This window comes from Solanum stenotomum, chromosome 9 (assembly GCF_019186545.1).
Source record: "Solanum stenotomum isolate F172 chromosome 9, ASM1918654v1, whole genome shotgun sequence".
NCBI lineage: Eukaryota > Viridiplantae > Streptophyta > Magnoliopsida > Solanales > Solanaceae > Solanum > Solanum stenotomum.
The window spans coordinates 1085002-1098196 of record NC_064290.1 but is presented as its reverse complement, the minus strand read 5'-3'; positions in this window follow the sequence as shown (position 1 = coordinate 1098196).

Genomic DNA, 13195 nt, shown 5'->3' with positions numbered 1-13195 from the left:
TCTTCTTCAACCAACTTCTCATATCAAGAAAGTCAAGTACCATCATATATATCATTGTAGTCCGAGTCCTTTTTGTCTCAATTTTTGTACATGGGGTGATTTTTAGTAATTTTGACCTAAATGTATATTTATATAAGAAATATACTAAATAAAATGTATAAAAATAAAATCCCAAACTGATTTACCGACATATATGAGGTTTTTATCTTAAAATTTAAAATTCATAAATTTTAAATTATCCGTAACGTGTCTAGGATGAGAATCTATGTATGTTAGTAATTATTTTAAGTGAGAAAAGTACGTGTATATATATGTGCAAACATATAATATGCATTATTGGTATGATAGTAAATCTTACCATAAGAAATGTTACAGGCTTTTTCTTCAATGGTCCAACTGTAACTATATGTACCATTGTGGGCACAAACATAACATCATGCATGTACTTCTTTTATCCTATGTTTGGATTTACCTCTAATTAAATAACTTCAACTTCTTCTTCTTCTTTTTTTAACTTTCATGGTCTTATCCATCTATGTTAGAAACATGTCTTGTAAGAAAAAGCTTTGCACAAATGTTATTTTAATTAACATAAGCTTCATGCACATTTAACAATAGCATTTGGACTTGATTTGTGTAGTAAATTTTTTTTTATATATATTTCATTTGGTGTTCAGTACACGCATTAGGTAGGTTTTCATTTAGGGATAGTGCTCTCTACTAAAATATGTGGTGTAGTAGATGGAGTTACTCATTCCTTAATCAGAGGTCATGAGTTCGAGTGTTGGATATGGATAACACACTTCTATCCTCAAACACACCTTAACCTAATTAATAGCATGGGTAAATAAATAGTTTTGTTAGTCATCTTTTAGTATCTGGCAATTTGTGTTACTGGTGTATTATGTCACATAGGATATGTATGTCTTTTGTTTAACTTTATATAAATTTAAGTGTCTATTTGTTCACACCCAAAATTAAAAGACATAAATACAAACTGAGAAAAGTTGGATGACCATGATTGCCTCCCCACCCTCGAGGCCTCGACCATTCCACCCCTCGTCAACTTTGAACCCCATTGTCCACCTCATTCCACTTCAATTATATTTTGTTAGATTATGTATAAATACATTTTAGATAATATTTATTTGTTTTACTTAGCGAACATTGAAAAATAAGTAAGAAATTCGTTGTTGTTTTTTTTTTTTGCAAGAAAACGCTTTATTGAAAAACATCTTTCATTTTCATAAAAGAAATTGGACCAGATCACCTATATAGTTCAATACGAATTTTATGTCTAAAAAATTTATGTATTATGTAATTTTATATATAAAAGGGAAGAGACACAACTATTGAGATTCTTTCTGAAAAGTTGTATCCCTTTAAAATTATAAAAAAATTGTCGTAAAAGAAATTAACAACTCTTTTTCTCTGAGAAAAAAACTTTATAGACAATCCTCTATTCTTCTCTCAATCTCTCAAGTTCTTGTAAACGATTTCAGTGAAGATTCTTCCCATAAATGAAGAACATTTTTTTGTAATAGGTACATAATTATAGACCGTGTCTATTTTAGTGTAATTCAAATTTCGTAAACATGTGATTGTAGTACTATTACACTAGCTAGTGAAACTAATTTAATCATTCTGCAAACTAGGTGTTTGATTAAATTTTTTCGTCCTGGACACACACTAAGGTAACAACACAAAATTGTCAATCACGAGAACTTTATAGTTAATGAAACAGTGAAATATATCATTATTTAATTTACTTTTCAATTTTCAACTTTTTTGTTCTAAAAAATTAAGGGTTGATACTTTTTCTAACTTGACTTCTTATTTTCAACAAACAAAACATAAATTATTAGACAAACAATTTATAACGTCAGTCTATTGACATGATATAAATTACTAATGTTTTAAAGATTACGCATTAATAAAGCATCTCTACTCCATCATATCATAGGGTCCATATTTTTAAAAAGAAAATATAATATATTTCCAAAAAAAATTTAAAGAAAGAACAAAAAAACTGAATTTGCTATGTAATTTGGAGACAATGATTCCGTTAATTTCTGTTGTTAACAGAAACCTAACCAAGACTTTGAGTTTCACTTGGACCCACATACTCTTAATTCCGTCTCAAATTATTTATCGTGATTATTATAAAATAATTATCTGAAATTTATTGTCATATTAGAAGTTCACGACAAAAATCTTAAATGAGGATAAAATAGTCAAAATCCTTTTTAATTTATATTTTTTAAAGAACGTGTAAAAGAGAAATACGAGATAATTTGAGAAAGAAGAGTATTATATTTTCCTTCTTCAATTATCATTTTTTTTCGTAAGAGAGAAGTATTGAAAACACTTCAAAACTAGGTGTGAATTGTTAGTTTTCACCCCCAAACTATTGACAGCTTTGAAAACACCCATTTACATGACTAACTGAACTTAAATGCACCCCCGGTCTTACAACATGAGTGAAATACATCCCTACATTCTCGTCAAGTTTAGGGGTGTTTTCAACACTTTTCTCGACTTTTTATTAAGAGTTACATGTCATACAAGAGTTTGAAATCACTTGCTACGTCTTGTGGCAAATCGACGGTGATCTGCGGTGTATCTAAGTGTAGACATTTAAATTTTGTGGGACTCTACAAGATGTGTTCAATTCGAGTTGAGACTCTACTAATTGTGTTCAACTCAAATTAGGATTCTTGGAGGCTACTCAACCCTAAACCCTAGTTTATGCCTATATAAAGGGTACTAAATTCTCTTAAAAGACATCTCAAAAATTTCATAAAGAGATCAAAACCTCGATATATTCCACAAAAGACATGAAATATTCTTATAGAGGTCAAATCTAAATCATCCTAGTTCGAGAAATACGCCACTAACGGCCCTCGAATCATGGATAAATCTTAGGAGAGGAGAATCAAGGGAGGAACAAAATTGTACCCAATATCTTGATGAATAAAATTATGTTTCTTCAGATTTTATTTTTGTGATTTATTTATTTTCCATATGTTTAAAATTTGTTGCAAACAAATTGGCACGCCCAGTGGGACCAAATTTGCCCTTCATCTCTTCTCTCTTAAATCAAATTTGAAAATTTGAAGCTGCAAAGGTGGAAGAATGAGTACTTCAAGCCTCGTCTTTGAGTTTCATCAAGTCTACACTCCGACAAGCCTTGAAGCAGGGGGCATTTGTAGACATTGCAATTTTGTGAGACTCTACAAGATGTGTTCAATTCGAGTTGAGACGCTACTAGTTGTGTTCAACTCAAATTATGATTCTTGGAGGCCACTCAACCTTAAACCCTAATTTATGCCTATATAAAGGGTACTAAATCTCCTTAAAAGACGATCTCAAAAATTCCATAAAGAGATCAAGACCTCGATATATTCCACAAAAGACATGAAATATTCTTATAGAGGTCAAATTTAAATCATCCTAGTTTGAGAAATACGCCACTAATGGCCCTCAAATCATGGATAAATCTTAGGAGAGGAGAATCAAGGGAGGAACAAAATTGTACCCAATATCTTGATGAATAAAATTATGTTTCTTCATATTTTATTTTTGTGGTTTATTTATTTTCCATATATTTAAAATTTGTTGCAAACACTAAGTTTAGTTAGTCAAGTAGAAGAATGATTTTAAGGTTGTCAATAGTTCGGGGGTGAAACTAATAATTTGCGTCAAGTTTAGGAATGCTTTCAACACCTCTCTCTTTTCGTAATCTTTTTAAATTTAGTTTCATTACTACTTTATTCATTGGTGGTATAGAAAAAAATATATACAATTGTATTACTTATATGATAATTTCTAAAATTAAAAGAAAATATTAATTAAATTAATCATTAAGTAGTTTACATTATCGATTTATATAAATTAATGTGTAAATATTTTCTTTTATTCATTTTCTTATTCTCACTTTCACTGTTTCACATGGAAGCCTAGGAATTGGGATGGCCATTCAAATTACCAAGGTGCCCTTTAAGTCACACATAATTTCATTGTTAACCTTCATTACAATCAATGATTAATGCGGTGATGCCTCAAAGGAGAGATCAAATTTAAGATTTGAAATTTATAGATTTTTATGATTATAATGTGGAGAATCGATCGCTCACCAATAAGGTGAAGTTCATATAAGACAATCACTTAACTATTAAGATTTTCAAAATTAACTAAATTCACATTTTAATATTTATAGATATTTAACAAAATATTTACACACACTATGAATTCTCTATTTGAATCCATCATATACATTACGATTTGTCATTATAAAACTAAAAAGTTGTCCATTAAGTTTATATATCATACTCATGGTAAGTGCTAGTTAGAACATGATTAAACGATTAGATTATCATTCTTGTTGTAATTGAAGGTATACATTCCTCTTTTCGGTGTGAAATAATATACGGATATCAATGCTCAATCTACCATGTTCGATAACAATAACAATGAAATTACTATATTTTGAACATACATATTACCTTTTCCATCTCACTTTCGTATCCAACTTTTGACCAACTTTGGTTCAGTGAGCTAGCCAAGTTTTTATGACCACAAAGTAACGGTGGAAAAGTTCCACTCTAGTTACAAAATTCATCATTTTTGAAAACATAAAAGGGAAAAAAAATAAAACTAAAAAGAAGAAAAGGAATTAAGAGGACATATTTTAATAGAAATAAAGATTTTTTATCAAAGTAATTAACTTAGGTCAATTTCGTAACTAAAACTTTAATTTTGTCTATCACTATAATTGTGTGATTTAAAAAATAAATAAAAATTTAACATATATTATATTGGAGCAGTTATGCATTCAATCGCTCAATCAAAAATAATACTCCACTATTATATCATGAACGAATATTATGTCAATTTTCTTATTGATATATAGTTTTGTGTGATTTGTAAACAAAATTTAAAGATTTCATACCCGAATTCATATAGAAAATTATGTATACCTTGGCATTCTTATTTTTAAAAAAGAAACCACATAAAAAAAATGGGGAAGTAATTATGAATTTATATATTATTTTTTTAAAAAAAAGATATTCCACGTGGTCAGTTGATGAGCTCGAGAGAGTGACGTGGAAATGTCCACGTCAAGTTGTCTAATCAAATCCTTTTAACTTGGCATTTACGTGAAATCCACATTCAAACAAGGGCAATATAGTAAAGTTTTCGACGGTAGTAGCTGGCCATGTGCTGGATAGTGTATTTTGCCAGCTGGCCCCATACAGCAAAAATGTTTACAGTGGCATCCAGCTAAGCAGATAACGCGGAAATACGACACCGTTATTGTGATTTTACGGCACTCAATATTCGATATTTCATTTAAGCGGGAAACACTCTCTAACAGAAATTTCCTATGCTTAAGTCTCGAATTCAATTTTTTTTTATTACGAGTGTGTGATCTTATTCATTTTAGGGGAAAAGGATGAATATACCCCCGAACTATCGTGCAGATACCGTCCGTCATACTTTTAGGACATTGGTGCCCCTGTCGTCCAAAAACTAGAGCATATATACCCTTTATACTAACGGATATACACGTGTCATAATCTTATTCACTGATCCAATATTTATTTATATTAGATCGACAGATAAGATTGTGTCACGTGTCTCTATTTAGTCTTCCGTTAGAATGAAGGACATATATGCTCTAGTTTTTGGACGGCAGGGGCACCAATGACCCAAAAGTATGACGAAGGGTATCTGCATACCATTTATGATAGTTCGGGGATATATTTGTCCTTTTTCCCTTTATTTTATTAAGAGAGTTCAAAAATATGAAAAGTAAATGTACAAACTAGTCAAAGCGAGTTCGGCATCTATTATAATACACGAAAAAAATGTTATTTAACATTTTTTAAATTTTGAACTGTTAAATACTTCCTTTTTTCCCTTTTTAAAAAAAAAATTAACTTAAACTTAAATTATTGTCTAAAATAAAACTAGTAGTATATTTTGGTTCAATAGAGGATAAAAATCCAGTTAGTTGATGGAGGCGTAACGTTAAAGGCGTACAATTGGGACAGCAGGGAAGTGACAGAGGCGTGGAATGATGACCTGGCGATCTTCTTAATCCATGCCAGGTCATCAATAAGCAAATATATCAAAATATTAGTTAATTTCGAGATTATTTATTTCATCATTTATACTATCTCATATTGAAAGTGAAATATTACTCGTATCAAACGACCTCTAAGACACATGAATTAATCTAAAGAGCTTTTTTTCGATTAGCTCATCAAAAATACTCTAGTTGATAAATATCACTTACTGAAGATTATTGTGAGGTAATGAAATTAAATTTATAAATAAGTAATTATGTGTTTGAATCAACATATTGAAACTACTCTAATGAATGGTTAGTGTGTTTGATTATTCCCCAAAAAAAAATTAAAAAAATTAAAATTTAAAGCCATATATTCTCATAATAATAAAAAGGGCGAATGATGGAAATAAAACAACAAAATAATTTTAAAATTATAATCTAAGAAGTGTATTTTAGAGATTACAAAAAACTGTAGAATTAAAATTGTAAAATACTTGATCAAATCAACAAAAAAAATATTATAAGCTATAAAATTACAAGTTTAAAGTGACTAGCTTAGAAGTGTAGCCAAATATCGTTTAAATATTTCAAAATACCTTTTTCATTGCATATTATGGAAATGATAAGAAGAATTATATTGAAACTTTATAATTTTAAATATGATATAAATTTTATAATTATTATTTTTTAAAAATATACCAATATTTATTTAACACGTGACGTGGAAGTGAAAAAAATAAGGTAAAGCACATGGTGAAGAACTTTACAAGCAAATAAATGGGAGTGTGTGATTTGGCAACAAGGTGGCCATGTGTTCCCCATGCTGCTTTTGGGCCACATGGTCCTGAGGTGGCTTACAGCTGGAATTATGCCAACGTGGATGCATATTCGATCGATCGATGGGATAAGAAATAATAATTTTGAAATTATTAACTTATATCAAAATCGTGATATTTTTCTAGCTCATGTTGAAAGTGAGATGATATTTCTGAGATTAAACACTACACTGACAAAAATAACCTTTCTTTTAGACTCTTTTCGCCAAATTCTTCGAAAAAATCAAAGGTTAAAATTAAAAATAAATTTAATAAATACTAAGAAATAATTTCTTCTTGAAGTACTAGTTTAGAAAATTTACGATTTTCTCTTTTGTGACAATGGGTTTTTAATAATCATGATTTATATCATCTAATATACATCAAACACATGTTTTATATTTTATCATGTTTATCCCATTTTTAGTCTAATGGACTCAAAAATGTATGAGAAGTATTGTAAGTAGTATTTATTTGTTTTATATTTGGTGTTCGGAGTCAATATTTGAATCATGATTAAATTCGGATCGAGCACTACAAAGTTTATTGGGAGTGACGTTTTCAACATGATTTTTTCAGAGTTCGAACACAAGACTTCTGATTACAATACAGAGTCAGCATTTGAGTCAGGATTAAATCCGAATCGCGTACTACAAAACTTATTCGGAGTGATGTTTCCAACATAATTTTCGAGAGTTCGAACACAAGACTTCCGATTACCATATTGTAAGTGGTATAATGATTCTTGCTTGAATTCTTTTTTTCAAAACGAAATTTATATCATTAAACAATCTTTGACAGCATTCATTTTTTTCAATTTTTACTTTATTGGTGGAGATTTACTTTACCCAGAATCAACCATTTTTATTCTGCCTTTGGAAATTAATGTGCATCTTCAGCCTAATTAAGTCAAAACGTGACTTAAGTTACAAGTAATTAAGATATTGTTGTCGTTTAATTGCAATTAGTATATCATTTTTTGCTTATTTTTTTTGCATTCATCAGAGTAAATGACTCTTTGGTTAATTGAATAACGACATTTTTAAATGCTAATTTTTCAAACAATAATTGTAATGTGTTCCCTAATTTAAGGGGCCGTCACGCAAAGGAACAAAATTAATTGCCCTAATTATGATATAACAAAAACGGCAGGCGCTTTGTAAGACAAAATTTATTTATTTATTTTACATATATTAAAAAAATAAAAAATTAGTACATTTGCTTCTAACAGTTATAGTATTACTTATGTAACGGACCGAAAAGCCAAAAGACAAATAATGTACTATTCACTCAATTTCAAAAATACTTTGTCATGTTTCATTTTTTGAGAGTTAAAGGCACGTGATCGAGAAGAAGGCCAACCAGGTCTAACCAAGGTCAATTCTCTTGTGTGATCGCGAGGAGGGTGACCGCAATCGCGATGAGTTATTTTATCACGTATGTTATTTATTTATTTTGTATAGTGATGCAAGGGAGCAGGCTTACTATTTTAAAAATCTATTTTAGGTGATGATTTTTAATTTAGCATATTTTATTTTTATAAAGGTTGAAAACTAGGTCAAAATTAGAAAGAAAGCTAAGTTTAACCAATGTGTATAAATTAATTATTGTATTATTGTTCAAAAAGAGCCTACTCAATGTGAATATAAGTATTAATTACTTAGCTTACGTTGATTATGTGAATTAATTAAGGCGTCGCTTTGTTCATTGTTTGCTTGTAATTTACATTTGGCATCATATTGATTATTTATGTTTTTATTTTTTATAAAATAAAAAAACGAATAAAATTATTGCCATGATGGGGACCAAATAAGCTAAGATCAGGTGAATCTTTATGATTTTATATACTCCTATTTTTAATTCGTTTCATTAATTCCTCATTTATTGATATGATGAAATAATTACTCAATTCGAATAAATTTTTATCCTTTTTGTTACTTGTTGTAGGGCTGACTAATTACAATTTGAAACTTGTCTGAATCAGTGTTTTCAAAAATATTTTTGAGGCGAGTTTTGGAATGGGGTGTACAAAAAACGCTTTGGGGTGCAAATTGAAGGTGTAGATTCATAGGCAGGGGCGGAGGCAGTATATAACCTCCTCGGCGAAAAATATTACTATTTATACATGATTAAAATTATTTTTTAGGTATGTATAATAGATGTCGAACCCCCTTCCACTAGTTCGTGTGTTTACTTCTCAGATTTTGAACCCCCTTACTGTCCATAGGTCATAAATATTAAAATTGGGACGTAAATTCTTTGGGGGGGGGGGGGGGGNCATTTTTGCTCTAAATTATATTTTCTTTATTATTAGTGTAATGATATTTATATTTTATGCTATTATATTTTTTTTCTGAAATGTATAAATAAACTATTATAGAAAAATGACATTGCCCTTATTTATAAACAACTGATCGTAATTGGAGACTAATTATTAATCGTCCTAAATGACCATGCTTAAGCACCAGGTAATTAATTAAGCCACATGTAATCAACTAATCGTCATGTTTAGCCTTGACTGATGATTGATTTATTCAAAGAAGCACAACAATAAAATACGTATATCCCTTCTATCGTAGCAGGTAATGAAGATATTCATTAATTAATTATATATCAAAATGTTGTATTTTGTTACGTATTTGAGAAGAAAAAAAGTGGAATTCTCTCACATCAGTGGTTGATAGCCATCGAATTAAAATTTAATTTGGTTTGAATTTAAATAAAGTTGAATGTGTTTATCTAGTAAGATACTCACATAAGTGGTCATCTACTCTATTCATTTAATTACGAATATTTTCATGTAAAATTGAAATTTAATTTTGTTTGAATTTAGATAAAACTGAATATGTTTATCCAGTAAGATATATGTCTTTTTCGAATAGGTCTGATTTTTGTTCTATAAATAGCAATATTTTCACTATACAAATAATATCTTCTTTAAAAAAAAAAAAGATTGTTCTCACACCTCAAATCTTCTTTATATTTAGTTTCAAATATCAATTTTTCTAACAAACATGTCAACAAACAACTTATATTCATGATCACTATTTAAAATTTTTGTGAAATGTTGAATTTTAGCCATTGAAATGGGATTCCTAATATAAGTTGTATACATTATAAGAATATTACCTCAGTATATATAATCCTTATGTTACATGAAACAACGACCAAAAACATAATATAAAGTATTGACGTGAATTAAAAAAGTTTTAAAGTCATGTCATTTTTGTTACCTAAAGGTGATATATAAAGGCTGAATTTTACAGCCTGAAAAATAAAGAAGATGATTTTTACAGCCTGTGAATCAAATCATTTTGTACTTTATCCACGTCAAATTAATAATTATATATATGTTGAGTATAATTGATCACTTCTTTACTATTATACACAAATTATTTAGGACAAAAAAATAATAATAAAAATATGCAGACGAATCTGATGCTTTCTTTAGTCTATATTACAATCTAAAAACACATTGATAATTTTGCCAACAAAAATCATTTAGATGATCGAATTATGGCATGTTTCGATCATATTGAGTATTTAAACATATAATAAAGTGTTTCAATTAGTTATTTTGACTTAAAATTTGTAAAAGCTTCTGTGTGTTCTCAATCATCCATTACGTAGAATCATAAATACATTAATCACTTAAAATATGTCATCTATTGTAATTGATTATATGCATTATAGCCTCAATATATAAGCAGTAAAACATCAAGTTCCAATTGATGCTGATATATGTATAATTAAAAAAGAAGACATATTTTATGTGATTGAGTGCGACACATGCATAAACTTTTTCGAAATATGATCCTACAGTATTTATTACAAACACATTATCACATGTCTAGATATTCAAGTAACATAGATTATAATTTGACTATTTAAATAAATTTTATTAACAAATTTAAGGAATAAGGGATGAACAATATTTATTATTGGTGAAAGATGATATATAACTCCTGAAATTAATTGAAATGTGTTCAAATTAATCCGAATATCACGATTATAAAATAAAAAAAAACATAGTACTCTATATAAGAAGAAAAAGAGGTACCACTAAAAGAGGAATTAATATTAGGGAGTAGAGTAGCTTTATTAGACAGTAAATAAAATAAAATAAACATACGTGAAAGTTACCAAAAGTTTGTTATATCAAACTGTACCTATATATGTAGACATAATTTTAAATCACCTAGTTAAATTCCCCACAAAACTATTGGTCCATCAATATTAAATTCCCTAATCAGCTTTTTTGAACCCTTAATTATCCTTAGCCCACAGATTAGAACCTAACTAGCTACCAAAACCTCCCTAATCAGTAGGTTGATTAACGATTAATCTATGAAAAAGAAAAGAGTAGGTAAATTTTGAGGTAAGTCTGCCGTACATGGCTTGCCTAGTGCAGTTTATATTTCTTATATGATTTGTAGGCTATTACATAGTGGGAGTTTACCTAATCCGTACAAAATGCTCATCCGAAGAATAAATTTAAATTTTTTTATTTTGGATAGTGGTAATATCCTTCTGTTTTTTTCCATTTGAGGTTAGGTATCCACATTGGAACTCAATTAAATTTCAATACACGTTGAAAAATCTCATGTTAAAGTAAAACACTTTTTAATAAAAAAGACTCTATACTCAAAAGACTCGAACCCAAAACGAACATTATTAGAGTGGAAAGGTATGTAGACATGATTTGATAATTCCAAAATCTGAGGTGCCATGTGATTGACATATGGAAAGGAGAAGTGAGAACTAAACTAAAGAATGTATTGGTTTTGGCAAAATCTCAGAGTGTGGAAGAAAGAAATGGATATTTTTTTGCATATTTTATTTAATTACTAAGTTCCATTTGGAGTTTTTTATTTTAAATTATTGCAAAGATAGCCAATAATAATCATTAGATCTAGCAAAACACACCATGTTCTACCCTCACATGAAAGAAATATATTAGAATATGACTATCATTTAAATAATGGCCAATTTTATAGTTTCAAGTTTGAACTTAATTTAACCAAAAAAGTTTGAACTTAATTAAGTCTAAAGATGGAAATTTGTAGTCAATATTTTTGTCCTTAATTAAATGTGTGTTTTTATTTTCGTGTATGTCCACTTTTTTTAAAAAAATGTCTTCCAATGTACCCAAAAAAAATGTTTTACGACTTTTTTTCGTATTTTAGAAAGAATGGCTATGCTCTTTTATTACTGATTAATAAAATATACACTTTTATGTTATACAGAATGTCTTAATTTATTGTACCTTTTGTTAATTAGAGATCATAAATATTACACCGTTAATTTAAGTTTGTTTGACTTGATTTAAAGTATAAGGATCAAACTAATTAATGTTTTGATGTAATTTGAATTTAAGATTTATAGTTTTTGTTTTTAAAATATTTTAAAATTATGTACATAGAATTGTAAGTCAATCACAATAGTTAAATAATTCGACATATTTAGAAAAATATCTATGACTAAAGAAAATATTCTTTAACCGTTTAAATAATAACTAAGTGTCCGTTTGATCATGAATATTTTTTATTTTATTCGAGAACATTATCCAAAAATTGTTTGTACATAGAATTAGTATAGTTTTAAGTTAAATTCCTGAAGTTGTTTTCACAATTGTCAATTTAAATCACTCATACAAATTCAAAAATAACCACGATTTGTATTCATGTTCAAACATAACTCCAATTTTCAAATATTATATTGAACTTTATTTCCGGATAGCAATTTTTCCTAAACTAAACTTTTTCTATGTCCAAACTTCCATTAAGATAAACAAATTGAAACGAAAATAGTAACAACTAATTACTCCACCCCACCCCAAAAAGCTCCCCATAAATTATTAATTTTTCTTTTTGGAATATGGAATTATGGATTTCATGTAGAGAAATGGGACTTGTTAATTTGTGGTATTTCTTTTCAGATAAAAAAGAAGAAGAAAAAGCTTGTGCCTTTCTTAGCTTACATACATTTTCTGAACTTTCCCTTTCTCTCTCAAATCTTATCCTAAATTTCAAAAAAAAAATAAAAAATTACACATTATTTATGTAATTTAATCTATGATACATATACGTTAGATTGTTATTTAACGTTACTCTTATGTTTCCATTTTAGTTTGATTTATACAAAAATTAAGAAAATAGAGTAATAAATATTTTTGAATTCTATCACCACAAATATATTTACTTATAAGCTTTTAGACTAGAGTCGCACAATTTAACATGGTATCAAAACAGACAAAAGTCTTGAGATTCAATCTCATCGCCATTAAAATTAAAAAAGATTCTTC